This window comes from Gigantopelta aegis, chromosome 8 (genome assembly GCF_016097555.1).
Source record: "Gigantopelta aegis isolate Gae_Host chromosome 8, Gae_host_genome, whole genome shotgun sequence".
In the NCBI taxonomy this organism is placed as follows: Eukaryota; Metazoa; Mollusca; class Gastropoda; order Neomphalida; family Peltospiridae; genus Gigantopelta; species Gigantopelta aegis.
In genome coordinates, this window is record NC_054706.1 from 68,016,217 (window position 1) to 68,032,472 (window position 16,256).

Consider the following 16,256-nt stretch of genomic DNA (forward strand, 5'->3'; position numbering starts at 1 on the left):
GAATAAATATAAATAAATAAATAAAAATAAATAAATATAAATATAAATATAAATATAAATATAAATAAATAAATAAATAAATGTTAAATAAATAACTATTAATACTACTAATAACAAAACAAACAAGAAAAAAAGAAAAGAAAAATAACACAAGAACCAAACAAAACGAAACAGAACAAAAGAGATATAAAATGAAGTAAACATATTGCATCGCGCTTGGCAAGTACAAGAGAGTTCAAGCAGCCCAACCAGGGTCGGTAGCGGGCGGGGGCCTAGATTGCTCTGGTTCTATATTTTTTATACCCATCCTATCATCCTATATCTCTGGCTGTTTTCAATTTTTTTTTATTTTTAAAATATCCGTTTTTGACAGACACCTATCTTTCAACTTATCGTAATATCTATCAACTCTACATTCTCGTCATCGTATCTCCATCTGAGATAGGTACATATGTATTCTGGCCATTCTGTTATAGCCACAATAGTCACATAGATACCAAACCGCCGCACTTTTAAAGTCGCAGAACCTAGTTTTAACCCGTGAAAATGGACACTATATGTGGTTAATCTACAAACATATAACACATTTTAATAAAGTTACAACAGAGTGAAACAAGAGTCTGTGACGTTAAAAAGACCAGAGCTCGTCTCCATAATCGTTACTTCTCAAAGATACGTGCGTTTTTAAAAATATAAAAAATGTATGTTGTGGTAGTAGAAACAACAGGATGACTAAAACACCTGAAACACTTCGGATGTACGGCAATTAATAAAATAAACAATATAGTAATGGGTGATTTCATTTTTTCAGAAACGGTTCTATCAGTGTTTCTATTTCTCGCACCAGCCAGTGCACCACGACTGGTACATCAAAGGCCGTGGTATGTGCTATCCTGTTTATCGGATGGTGCATATAAAAGAGCCCTCGCTGCTAATCGAAAAGAGTAGCCCATGAAGTGGCGACAGCGGGTTTCCTCTCTCAATATATGTGTGGTCCTTAACCATATAATCGTAAATAAAATGTGTTGAGTGCGTCGTTAAATAAAACATTTCCTTCTTCTATTAGTGTTTCTAAAACAGAGTGCCTATGTCACTTTAAAATATGTTGCGATGTCACCAAACAAACTTTCCTTTCCTTTTTTGCTTTTCAGATCTTTCCAGTACGAGTGTACTACTTCCGCACCAGTTTCCTTTTAATTAGTTCCGAAAGTTGGATCTAAAATAGAACAAACTAATTAGTGATTATATGTAATGTATTCATGACGTTTTTACTGTTACACAAAAGAGAATCGACACAAATAGCATACGGAAGATACACACTAATTTATCTCACCTCAAAACACTGCTAAACAGAGAAAAATAAAGTTCAAACCACAAGGGAAGAGTGATTGTATATCTGTGTTCTCTGAACTGAAAAAAAGTCGCTACCAAGAATACACATTTATTTCACTTGTCAGAAACACACAGGTTCTACTTAAAACCCAATAACATTTCCGTATCCTCCCTGGGGCATTCAGTTGCCATGCTGCACTTGAACACAACAGAACAAAGAAGGAAATCCAAGACGTTGAAGAAATTTAAAATAAAATACAATGGAAAACCCCCCACGCCTTTGAATTTGTTTTCCCCCACAATGGATTGAACACAAAATGTTTAACAGTGTGTTGTGAGGGATTGAAAACAAAATGTTTAACAGTGTGTTGTGAGGAACTGGAAACAAAATGTTTAACAGTGTGTTGTGAGGGATTGAAAACAAAATGTTTAACAGTGTGTTGTGAGGGACTGAAAACAAAATGTTTAACAGTGTGTTGTGAGGGACTGAAAACAAAATGTTTTACAGTGTTTTGTGAGGGACTAAAAACAAAATGTTTAACAGTGTGTTGTAATGATTGAACACAAAACGTTTAACAGTATGTTGTAAGGGATTGCATTACAAATGTTTAACAGTATGTTGTAAGGGATTGAACACAAAATGTTTAACAGTATATTGTAAGGGATTGAATACAAACGTTTAACATTGTGTTGTAAAGCATTGAATACAAACGTTTAACACTGTGTTGTAAGGGATTGAATACAAACGTTTAACACTGTGTTGTAAAGGATTGAATACAAACGTTTAACAGTGTGTTGTAAGGGATTGAATAAAAATGTTTAACACTGTTGTAAGGGATTGAATACAAACGTTTAACACTGTGTTGTAAAGGATTGAATACAAACGTTTAACAGTGTGTTGTAAAGGATTGAATACAAATGTTTAACACTGTGTTGTAAGGGATTGAACACAAACGTTTAACAGTATGTTGTAAGTGATTGAACACAAAATGTTTAACATCGTGTTGTAAGGGATTGAATACAAACGTTTAACAGTATGTTGTAACTGATTGAACACAAAATGTTTAACATTGTGTTGTAAGGGATTGAATACAAACGTTTAACAGTATGTTAGGGATTGAATACAAACGTTTAACACTGTGTTATAAGGGATTGAATACAAACGTTTAACACTGTGTTGTAAGGGATTGAATACAAACGTTTAACACTGTGTTGTAAGTGATTGAATACAAACGTTTAACACTGTGTTGTAAAGGATTGAATACAAACGTTTAACAGTGTGTTGTAAGGGATTGAATAAAAATGTTTAACAGTATGTTGTAAGGGATTGAATACAAATGTTTAACAGTATGTTGTAAGGGATGGAATACAAAAGTTTAACAGTATGTTGTAAGGGATTGAACACAGGTGTTTAACAGTATGTTATAAGGGATTGAATACAGATGTTTAACAGTATGTTGTAAGGGACTGAATACAAATGTTTAACATTGTGTTGTAAGGGATTGAATACAAACGTTTAACAGTACGTTGTAAGGGATTGAATACAAACGTTTAACACTGTGTTGTAAGGGATTGAATACAAACGTTTAACACTGTGTTGTAAGGGATTGAATACAAATGTTTAACACTGTGTTGTAAGGGATTGAATACAATGTTTAACAATATGTTGTAAGGGATTGAATACAAATGTTTAACAGTATGTTGTAAGGGATGGAATACAAATGTTTAACAGTATGTTGTAACGGATTGAATACAAATGTTTAAAAGTATGTTGTAAGGGATTGAATACAAATGTTTAACACTGTGTTGTAAGGGATTGAATACAAATATTTAACAGTATGTTGTAAGGGATGGAATACAAATGTTTAACAGTATGTTGTAACGGATTGAATACAAATGTTTAAAAGTACGTTGTAAGGGATTGAATACAAATGATTAACAGCATGTTGTAAGGGATTGAATACAAATATTTAACAGTATGTTGTAAGGGATTGAATACACAATGTTTAACATTGTGTTGTAACATTGTGTTGTAAGTGATTGAACACAAAACGTTTAACAGTATGTTGTAAGGGATTGAATATAAACGTTTAACACTGTGTTGTAAGGGATTGAATACAAACGTTTAACACTGTGTTGTAAGGGATTGAACACAAAATGTTTAACATTGTGTTGTAAGGGATTGAATACAAACGTTTAACACTGTGTTGTAAGGGATTGAATATAAACGTTTAACACTGTGTTGTAAGGGATTGAATACAAACGTTTAACACTGTGTTGTAAGGGATTGAATACAAACGTTTAACACTGTGTTGTAAGGGATTGAATACAAACGTTTAACAGTGTGTTGTAAGGGATTGAATACAAATGTTTAACAGTATGTTGTAAGGGATGGAATACAGACGTTTAACAGTATGTTGTAAGGGATGGAATACAGATGTTTAACAGTATGTTGTAAGGGACTGAATACAAATGTTTAACATTGTGTTGTAAGGGATTGAATACAAACGTTTAACAGTACGTTGTAAGGGATTGAATACAAACGTTTAACACTGTGTTGTAAGGGATTGAATATAAACGTTTAACACTGTGTTGTAAGGGATTGAATACAAACGTTTAACACTGTGTTGTAAGGGATTGAATACAAACGTTTAACACTGTGTTGTAAGGGATTGAATACAAACGTTTAACAGTGTGTTGTAAGGGATTGAATACAGACGTTTAACAGTATGTTGTAAGGGATGGAATACAGACGTTTAACAGTATGTTGTAAGGGAAGGAATACAAACGTTTAACAGTATGTTGTAAGGGATGGAATACAAACGTTTAACAGTATGTTGTAAGGGATGGAATACAAACGTTTAACAGTATGTTGTAAGGGATGGAATACAAACGTTTAACAGTATGTTGTAAGGGATGGAATACAGACGTTTAACAGTATGTTGTAAGGGATTGAATACAAACGTTTAACAGTATGTTGTAAGGGATTGAATACAAATGTTTAACAGTGTGTTGTAAGGGATGGAATACAGACGTTTAACAGTATGTTGTAAGGGATGGAATACAGACGGTTAACAGTATGCTGTAAGGGATTGAACACAGACGTTTAACAGTATGTTGTAAGGGATTGAATAGAAACGTTTAACACTGTGTTGTAAGGGATTAAATACAAATGTTTAACACTGTGTTGTAAGGGATTGAATACAAATGTTTAACAATATGTTGTAAGGGATTAAATACAAATGTTTAACAGTATGTTGTAAGGGATGGAATACAAATGTTTTACAGTATGTTGTAAGGGATTGATCACAAATGTTTAACAGTATGTTGTAAGGGATTGAACACAAACTGTTTAACAGTGTGTTGTAAATGATTGAACACAAAACGTTTAACACTGTTTTGTAAGGGACTGAAAACAGATGTTTAACAGTATGTTGTAAGCGATTGAATACAAACCATTAACACTGTGTTGTAAGGAATTGAATACAAACGTTTAACACTGCGTTGTAAGGGATTGAATACAAATGTTTAACACTGCGTTGTAAGGGATTTAATACAAATGTTTAACAATGTGTTGTAAGGGATTGATCACAAATGTTTAACAGTATGTTGTAACGGATGGAATACAAACGTTTAAAAGTATGTTGTAAGGGATTGAATACAGATGTTTAACAGTATGTTGTAAGCGATTGAATACAAACCATTAACACTGTGTTGTAAGGAATTGAATACAAACGTTTAACACTGCGTTGTAAGGAATTGAATACAAACGTTTAACACTGCCTTGTAAGGGATTGAATACAAATGTTTAACACTGCGTTGTAAGGGATTTAATACAAATGTTTAACAATGTGTTGTAAGGGATTGATCACAAATGTTTAACAGTATGTTGTAAGGGATGGAATAAAAACGTTTAAAAGTATGTTGTAAGGGATTAAACACAAAATGTTTAACATTATGTTGTAAGGGATTGAGCACAAAATGTTTAACATTATGTTGTTAGGGATTGAGCACAAAATTTTTAACATTATGTTGTTAGGGATTGAGCACAAAATGTTTAACACTGTGTTGTAAATGATTGAACATAAAACGTTTAACACTGTGTTGTAAGGGATTGAGCACAAAATGTTTAACACTGTGTTGTAAATGATTGAATATAAAACGTTTAGCATTGTGTTGTAAGGGATTGAATACAAATGTTTAACACTGTGTTGTAAGGGATGGAACACAAAACATTTAACAGCGTGTTATGAGGGATTGAACACAAAACGTCTTACAGTAAGTGTATTGTAAATAGCTGAGCACACAATATTCAACAGAACACACACTATTTAACGATGTTTTACGGTGTTATGAAAGAAAGAAAGAAAGAAATGTTTTATTTAACGAAGCACTCAACACATTTTAGTTACGGTTATATTGCGGTTAGAGGAAACCCGCTGTCCCCACTTCATAGGCTACTCTTTCCGATTAGCAGCAAGGGATCTTTTATTTGCGCTTCCCACAGGCAGGATAGCACAAACCATGGCCTTTGTTGAAACAGTTATGGATCACTGGTCGGTGCAAGTGGTTTACACCTACCCACTGAGCCTTGCGGAGCACTCACTCAAGGTTTGGAGTCTGGATTAAAAAAAACATGCCTCGACTGGGATCCGAACCCAGTACCTACCAGCCTGTTGACCGATGGCCTAACCACGACGCCACCGAGGCCGGTCGGTGTTATGAAGGACTGACCACAGAATATTTAATAGTTTTATAAAGGATTGACCACAAACTATTTACCAGTGGTATGGAGAGAGAGAGAGAGAGAGAGAGAGAGAGAGAGAGAGAGAGAGAGAGAGAGAGAGAGAGAGAGAGAGAGAGATTGCCGAAGTTTTTTTCTACTCTATCAATGGTTTATTTCACCCGAATAAGACCAAACAAGATATTTCTTCGATACTGTTTGCATGATGCATTTGATGGAACATTGTCATAACCATTTCAATACATTGTCTCAAGATTTCCGTTTCAAGAAAGCCTCGTGTACAAAACTAGAAGCGAAAACACCTGTCAAGAATAATTAGTAACTGAGCTTAACTAAGTATTGATTCTGAAACCCACTTATCTAAAATGATGAATACAAGCGATGGTGTGTCAAAATATAATAGTACTTAATGTGTTTAGTTTACTAACTCGGAAGCGTTCTCGAAAATACGAAAACGGTGTTAATTACGGAAAATCATCGCTTGCAAAATTAATAAAAGACGGAAGTAAACGTATCAATTATATCGTCTATACAAGTATCGTTTAAGAGCAGGGGGCGTGATCTCCATTAGACGGTAGAACACTCCTTTGAGGTGTGTTGAAGGCAGGATCGAACCCCCACTGTGGACATACTCATTTATTGGCTTTTCCCCTGTCGTAACCCGTGCGCCACGACTGGTATATCAAAGACAATGCTATGTGTTGTTCTGTCTGTGAAGAAATGTATATGCAAGTTAAAACGAACAAATGATATTATACTAGTAAAACAACGGCTGTGTTATGTGCTACCCTATTTGTTGGAAAGATCCATTGTTACTAATGAAACATTTAATGGGTTTCTTTTGTAAAATACAACAAAGAATTTCTAGAAATTTGCTTTCCAATAGCCGATGATTAATAATACTTTTTAAAAATATGTTTTAGACGGATATAGCAGACATTCTAAGAAAAAAAACGGTTTTTTGTTTACGTGAAAAACATTATTAATTAATTTACAGATATGTTAAATTTGAGGCGTTTTGGTTAGGTCTATATTCGTAATATTTAAGATCTGGCTACAATGACCATTCCTCGCAGAATCTATTATACACGTTGTTCGTAGTTTATTGCACGCAAACAACAACATATGGCATAAAAAAATCTACACCCCCGAAACCCCCCCAAACCACAACCAAAACCCTAACAACCCGAAAACAAAACAACAAATAGAAGGGAAAAACCCCACAGAAAACCCTATTAACATCCTACCCCCTTTCCTAAAATAACTAAATAACTAAATACCTAAATAAATAAAAAAAAAAAAAAATACAAAACGATAAAAAATAAAACAAAACCCCAACAAATGAAAACAATATATTTTACAAAATGAATTAAAAACAACAACAACGGCTAGCCGACAAAACACCCCCCCCCCCCCCGCCGCTCCCCCAAAAACAAAATAGAAGGGAAAAACCCCACAGAAAACCCTATTAACATCCTACCCCCTTTCCTAAAATAAAAAAACTAAATAACTAAAAAAAAAAAAATACCTAAATAAATTTTAAATGAATTAAAAACAAAGCTAGCCGACCCCCGCCGCTCCCCCAAAAAAAAAAAAGACAGAAAACCCAACAACTAAAAAACTAAAATAAATTTAAATTGAAGATCACCTAAATTGAAGATCACCTGTTGCTGTTTGGGTATTTTTCTAGGTTTTTTCTTGATTTTTTTTTCCACTCGAGACGACGTGATCTGACGTTTGACACGCAGATGACCACAATTTCTCCGAGACCGTGGTACCAATTGTCACGCGAAACCTAAACACACGGTCAACGCTTGATTATAGTCATTCTTCCCAATAGTTTTTTTTTTCTTCTAGGCTATTTTGCACGCTGGTCTGTCACTAACAGCTGTCCTTTAATGAAATATGTACTACGGTCATGTCAGTCATTCATTAGTTTGTTTTACCTTTTGATCCCGAAAATAATTCTATGGTAGATGAAAAACATCCACACAGACAAATGAGGTACCAAGAAACATTATACCCGATACAGGGCCGTAGCTAGGATTTTTTGTTTGGGGTGTGTGGGGTAACAAAGTAGTTAATAGTCTAAAATACCTTAAACGGTTAAGAAGAGAATTTTCTTTAAGTTTCTATAATTATTTCCGTATGTGTTTTTGCCCCCCCCCCCCCCCCCCCCCCCCGCTAGGTACGGCCCTGCGAAAGACCGCAGTCACTCGCTTGAAATACATTGTAAGCATGTGCAGTTCATTATAAACATGTATCAGTGGTAAAGCGCTTGCTTGATGCACGGTCGGTTTTGGATCGATCCCTGTCAGTGGGCCCATAGGGCTATTTTTCGCTCCAGCCAGTGCACCACGACTGGTACATCAAAGGCCGTGGTATGTGCTATCCTGTCTATTCCTTGCTGCTAATGGAAAAGAGTAGCCCATGGAGTGGCGACAGCGGGCTTCCTCCCTCAGTATCTGTGTGGTCCGTAACCATATTTCCGACGCCCTATAACCGTAAATAAAATGTGTCGAGTGCGTCGTTAAATAAAACATTTCCTTCTTCTTCCTTATAAACATGTATCATGTCGTACCTTTATAAATGAGTTGTGTCGCGCAAATCAGGTAGACGTACATCTATGGGTGGACCAGAAACTTAATGCCCGGCGCAGACGAGCGTTTTTTAACGCATTCGTCTTGCGTTAAAAAACGCACCCGTACTAACGCAGTAAAAACGCACCGTGTGCGACCCCCTCTGCGTTGCGTTTTTTAGCGCTGCGTCGATTTTTCAAATATCAAACATGTTTGATTTTAGACGCACAAACGCATCCGTCTCCTGCCGCATCCGTCTAAAAACGCACGTGTGCGCCTACTTGCGTCTGCGTTGCGTTCAAATTTTTTATACTGACCAATCATGCCTTTCGAAATGGCCTCTCCAACTGACAGTTTAACAATTAGCAATTACTGGTTTCAGTGATGAACTGTGAAAACAGACCCGACCATTAAAAATGACTAACATGTAAATGTTTCAACACAAATAATTTCCAACTGCTCATCTTTGAAACAAAGACTAGGCATGTGTAATTAATGACATTTCTAAATAGATGAAATTAAAAAATATAAATTATTGCATTCATTGTACTATGCCTAATAATAATAATAATTAAAACAAACAATTGTGAAATAAGAAAGATTTATATCGTAGTAGTATATTGTACATAATGTTTTAAATAAAGTTTATTATGTTTTAAAATGTATTAATAAATTACATTTAATCTTTGTTATTTTTCCTAGAGTGAAGTATAAATAAATTAATAAATAAAAGAAATCGTCAGTGGATCGCAGGAACGCATCGCAGGTAGGCGCACACGAGACGCATCCGTCTGCGTTTTTGAACGCAGACGCATGCGTTAAAAAACGCTCGTCTGGGCCGGGCATAAGTCTCAAACACTGTAATTAAAAACAGCTCTACTTACACTGGTCTGATTAAAATCAGCTCAACTGGTCTACCAACAGACCTGACAGCATTGCATGCATTCCCATGTCCAGGTGACATTTCACTGGTCTACCAGCAGATCTGACAGCATTGCGCGGATTCCCATGTCCAGGTGGCATTTCACTGTCTACCAGTATATCTGACAGCATTGCGTGGATTCCCATGTCCAGGTGACGTTTCACTGTCTACTAGTAGATCCGACAGCATTGCGTGGACTGCCATGTCCAGGTGACGTTTCACTGTCTACCAGTAGATCTTACAGCATTGCGTGCACTCCCATGTCCAGGTATCATTTCACTGTCTACCAGTAGATCTCACAGCATGCGTGCACTCCCATATCCAGGTGTCATTTCACTGTCTACCACTAGATCTGACAGCATTGCGTGGACTCCCATGTCCAGGTGACGTTTCACTCTCTACTAGTAGATCCGACAGCATTGCGTGGACTCCCATGTCCAGGTGACGTTTCACTCTCTACTAGTAGATCCGACAGCATTGCGTGGACTCCCATGTCCAGGTGACATTTCACTGTCTACCAACAGATCTGACAGCATTGCGTGGACTCCCATGTCCAGGTGACATTTCAATGTCTACCCGCAGATCTGACAGCATTGCGTGGACTCCCATGTCCAGGTGACGTTTCACTCTCTACTAGTAGATCCGACAGCATTGCGTGGACTCCCATGTCCAGGTGACATTTCACTGTCTACCAGCAGATCTGACAGCATTGCGTGGACTCCCATGTCCAGGTGACATTTCACTGATCTACCAGTAGATCTGAGAGCATTGCGTAGATTCCCATGTCCAGGTGACATTTCACTGTCTACCAGCAGATCTGACAGCATTGTGTGGACTCCCATGTCCAGGTGACATTTCACTGTCTACCAGTGTATCTGACAGCATTGCGTGGATTCCCATGTCCAGGTGACGTTTCACTGTCTACTAGTAGATCCGACAGCATTGCGTGGACTGCCATGTCCAGGTGACGTTTCACTGTCTACCAGTAGATCTAACAGCATTGTGTAGACTCCCATGTCCAGGTGTCATTTCACTGATCTACCAGTATATTTGACAGCATTGAGTGGACTCCCATGTCCAGGTGACATTTCACTGTCTACCAGTAGATCTGACAGCATTGCGTGGACTCCCATGTCCAGGTGACATTTCACTGTCTACCAGTAGATCTGACAGCATTGCATGCACTCCCATATCCAGGTGTCATTTCACTGTCTACCAGTAGATCTGACAGCATTGCGTGCACTCCCATATCCAGGTGTTATTTCACTGTCTACCAGTAGATCTGACAGCATTGCGTGGACTCCAATGTCCAGGTGACATTTGACTGTACCAGTAGATCTGACAGCATTGCGTGGACTCCCATGTCCAGGTGACATTTGACTGTCTACCAGTAGATCTGACAGCATTGCGTGGACTCCCATGTCCAGGCAACCTTTCGTCTGTAAATAATAATTTAAATATCGACCAATCACACTTCGCATTTTATAACGTTATTTGGGAACATACGGTTTCTAAAAATATCGGGCTAGACTATTTATGCGGCCGCCGTACCGCGATTCATACCAGTACGTACGGGAACTGCAATATATTACATTATAGACATATATAACTCCAGGTGTTTAATTGAACTAAATCAATCTTCTTTTTTACATTACAAATTATTTATTTTATAAAATAAAACATGTTTTAAAGTGACATTCCTGAGTTTGCTGCATTGTAGACCCCTGAGATGTTTCCGATTTTTCTACGATAGAACTTACATATTAAATATATTTTCTTGTATAGAATATCATTGTCTGTATATTCAATGTGTTTCTGGTCGTTTTAATATTTGCAAGAAGCCCAAACTGGATTTTGTCTTCAAATAATTTCATACGTACGAAAGAAAATATTTTAGGAAATAAAATGAAATTTAACCTCGTACACATATTAGAACGATCAGAAACACGTTTAATATACATGCATTGGCGAGATCGGTCTAGTGAGATACAAAGCGACTACAAAGACATATATTTTTGTTTACAGATTACCCGCAACAGTGGTGGTATATTTATGACACAACCCTATAGTTACTTTAAGATCTCAAACTCTCGACTTATTATCTTGGTTTTGACTTATTATCTCCAGGGAGCGGGATCTAGCTGTTGGTAGATTGCTCACCTTAGGTTCTTTGGTTATGTGAACGAATCTCCTTCTTCTTCTTTTTCTTCTTCTTCTTCTTCTTCTTCTTCTTCTTCAGTGTTCGATTGGTTGTATTATATACTTTGTCCCGTGAGAGCCGCAAACAGGGCTGTCAGGCGTAGATCTTTTGCAGAGCCCCACGGCTTGGCATCCATTGTAGTACTCACAGACCAGATATGTTGCCTCTCTCTGTTATAGAGTGAACAGAACGAATCTCCATTTTCTTAATGTTTTCCCCGTCCCAACCAATACCCCATGGCTGGTATATCAAAGGCCTATCAAAGTGCATATAAAAGATCTTTTGCTGCTACTGAAAAAGAATTATCTCGAAGTTCAGTATCTTTAAAAGTAAGAAAAAAAAGGTGTATCCTAAATATACCACCAGATTATTTATTTTTTGGTGTGTTTTTATTTTGTAGATTGTATGAAAAGAAAGTTTGAGGCCTCAGTACATTTTAAATTGCTGGTGTTTAACATAATTATAGTTATTTTGACACTGTATGGCCGAACGTTCATCATTTCAGTGGCAAAGACATTAAATAATAATCGTCACCATTTTAAATTAAATTCATATACGCAGTCCCCGGCTGTTTACGGCCGTAGTTCATATAACCACTTCAATTCAGTTAGATTGTCGCTCAAGGCGAACACGTTGGCCTGTTTCAACATTAAAAAAAACATTGGGGGTGGGGGAGTGCAGTAATATACTCTGGATTGTGTACTAGAATAAATAGATTTTATGACAATACTATTACGGTTTTTTTCCGTCCTGAAACGAAGTTCAACATTAAAATATTATATTGAAATCAGTTTCCGATGTCACATATAATTTGCACTCCCCTGGATTTGCACTCCCCAGTCAAGATTATACGTAGAATAAGCACTTCCCAGTGCATATTATACATGTAATATACACTCCCCCAGTCTATATTATATGTATAATATGCACTCCCTCTGAATAATATGCACTCCCCCAGTTTATATTACATGTAAGTTATAATAATTTTTTAATCATTTACATAATGATATTTTTTTTAGCGTTCTTTGATGTTTGTATGGCCAGTGCACTTTGTAAAAGTTGATATAAATATCAGTGGCGAATCTAGATGGCTATGTGAACCAGGGGCGGAGCCAAGGAGGTCAAAACATTCCTGGATCCGCCCTTGCAGAAGAAAAATAATAATTCATCATATGTAAGGATCGGATGGATCCCATAATCTCTTCACCCATCACTTGTGTCCAGTTAATATGAAAGGAATTTTGTGTATATAACATTTCAAAGCTTGGTCTTAAACAAGTTCATATTTTAGAACCACCAATTCATTACTTCAGACCCACCCTACCCCAATTAAGTGCCGCCTGCATTTTTTTTTCATGTCAGGGATCCGATATTGACAACCATTGTTTGTTTAAAACATTTATAGTTTGTTATATGTAAAGGAAGTTATAGACGATCTAGACAGTTGTAGACAAAGAAAAAAAAGCGAATTTTAGATATAACTCTGTCGAAAATGGGTAAATCGTTATGAAAGTCAAACTTGATCTGTAATATTATATTGTAAAGCTATATAGAAAATTTCAGCTCAAAATCTTGAGGCATTGCAAGAACAAAGTCCGGAAAACAAATTTCCGTATCTCCTAAATTTAAAGACCATATATCTGTCAAAAATAGGTAAATTGTCAAGAAAGTCAAACTTGATCTGTATGGTACATTATAAAGCTATACGCAAAATTTCAGCTCAGTATGTTGAGGCATTGGAGGGGGGGGGGGGGGGGGGGGGGGTCCGAAAACAAATTTCCGTAGCCCCTATGTTCAAGGACCATAATTCAGTAAAAATGTGTAAATCGTAATTCACCCTAAGCATTTCGTATACCCTCAGCATAATTCCCAATGTTTACAAATTCTTTTTAAATCACTGGCATGAAAGGTCAGCTGGACATGAGATCCAACGGGGTGCTGTTAGATCCACAGGTAATAGTTATTAACCAGAGGAGCTAATTTTAATCAGATTGAGCCTCGTGTAGACAGGGACTTAGCTTAGTGGTACAGCGCTCGGCTGATGCGCGATCGATCTAGGATCGATTCCCGTCGGTGGGCCCATTGGGCTATTTCTCGTTCCAGCCAGTGCTCCACAACTAGTGTAACAAAGGCCGTGGTATGTGCTATCCTGTCTGTACGATAATGCATATAAAAGATCCCTTGCTGCTAATCGAAAAGAGTAGCCCATGAAGTGGCGACAGCGGGTTATTCCTCTCAATATCTGTATGATCCTTAACCATATGTCTGACGCCAAATAAGCGTAAATAAAATATTTAGTGCATCGTTAAATAAAACATTTCTTTCTTTCATAAACATCTTTTTTCATGAAAACAGGATGCGGCGCGTGCGTGCGTTTCGGCAAAAAAAAAAAAAAAAAAAAAAAAAAAAAAATAGAAATACATAGCTTCAATGAGAGCGTCTAGACTAGATGCGTGCTCCTATAACACGCATGCGTCAGCCGCAATGAAATAATCGTATATGGTGTATGTATGTATCTCAAACGCAAGCCGCAAACGCAACAGTAGGACCGCACGCACGCACGCGCCGCATCCAATCTATATGCGCCTTTACTAGGGTCGACTGGGGAAACCTTTACCCATTTGATACTGTTTGCAGTTAGATCGACTGCTGATGATGACCTGGACCCAAATGCATGTCGACCGGAAAGTTGGCCAACTTCGTGCTAGTAGTTGGTATTCTGAACCTAGCATTACGTTAGAGTTGCTGGCTGTCCACCAGTGACTGTTCCTCTCCACTACCAATCGGGGGCCTAATTCACAAAGCTCTCTTTAGGGCTCTCTTAAAAAAACCCACCCAAAACATCGCATTTTCTTTCCATGTGTTTTTGAATTGCACTGTGAAATTGCAAAACTGCGAGAGTTTAGTAAATTAGGTTTCTGAACTGTAACTGCATTTACACCGTTAAAAACTGAATGTTCATCTCCAACTATGCCGTAGCAATTTGATTTAACACACGACGACACTTCATAACCATTCTTTCAAAATATGCTAAATTATCTTTAAAGGCGTACGGGATTATCCGATTTTTCGGCGATTGTTAGGATGATGTCGACCAACAGAGACGTTTTAACGACTGTAATTACATATTAAATATATTTTTCGAAATAAAATATTAGTAGTGGTATATTAAACATGTTTGTAATCGTCCTCGTATTTGCACTAGGTCAAAGTTCATTTTTATTTCCTAATAAATTGTGTTGTCGTACGAAATCATCGGGATACCAAATCCAGTTTGGGAAACTTAGAATATTAGGACGATTACAAACACTGAATATACAGACACTGATATTCTAAACAAGAGAATGCATTTAATATGTAATGCTAGTTGCTACAAAACATCTTACAATGCTGCAAACTCAGGACAGTCCCTTTAAACAGAAATCAGTTTGGTTACAGGAGCTCGTGGTACAGAGAATAGTACATGGGTGGTTGTTAGATACCATTTAGGCGTAAACACAAAATGGGGAGTTTTCTGGAACCCAACCCTACCTAAAAAGGGCCGACCCTATTTTGTTTTGATTGTATTATTTGTTCGATATTTAAAAAAAATAAAAATAATAATAAGTCCCAAAAAAAATATATGTAGATGAAAATATTGAAAATGTAGTTAAAAAAAGCCGATGGACACTGCCTAATTGTTTTTCGGTATGTTCCCAGAAACATATTTTTTTCTAGGCTTTATCTTAAAACGAGGTTTTTTTATTTTTATTGTTATTATTATTATTTTTGCCACGGTATCCAACGAGCGAAATCGAATTTTCAGACTACGAGTTACAAGATAAATAGTATAGAAGAGACTCGAGTGTAGATATACTAACCCCCTTCCCCCCAACCCCCCCCCCCCCCACCAAAGAAATACCAAAAAACCCACCCCAACCACACAACAACAACCAAGTATAAATATATTTAAATGTCGTTTCCAATAAAATGTGTTTACGCCTAAATTGCACATGCAATGTTAATTTATTAGTCACAAAACAATAAATTTCGGTGGAACTAATTGCATAGGATTCTCTGACATTTGCGTGCGGGTCATCATCGTGGAGCAACCAATCAGATTTCTTTAAATTGATATCCCACATACACGGAAAATCGTCGTATGATACCAAAAACATGCCACAATATGTTCTGTACAACGATTGTGTAAAAATATTTTTAAAAATACTTATAATTACCTATATAAATGTGTGAAACTGTTATTTTATTTTGTTCAGGAATACGATTCACAGTATGCTTATTGTTTTGCCAGTTCAATGAACTGTAGATAAAAAGTATAAATCCTCACACGAACCACAAACAGGTGTTAATGAGCGTTCAGTGTTGTAAGAATGTTTTCTGGCATGTCGTAACACTCATTTCGTTCGTCAACTAAACCAGTCGACACACTAAGCCTAGGCATATGGTCAATGCTCTCGTAATTGTGTTCGTAAAAGTATT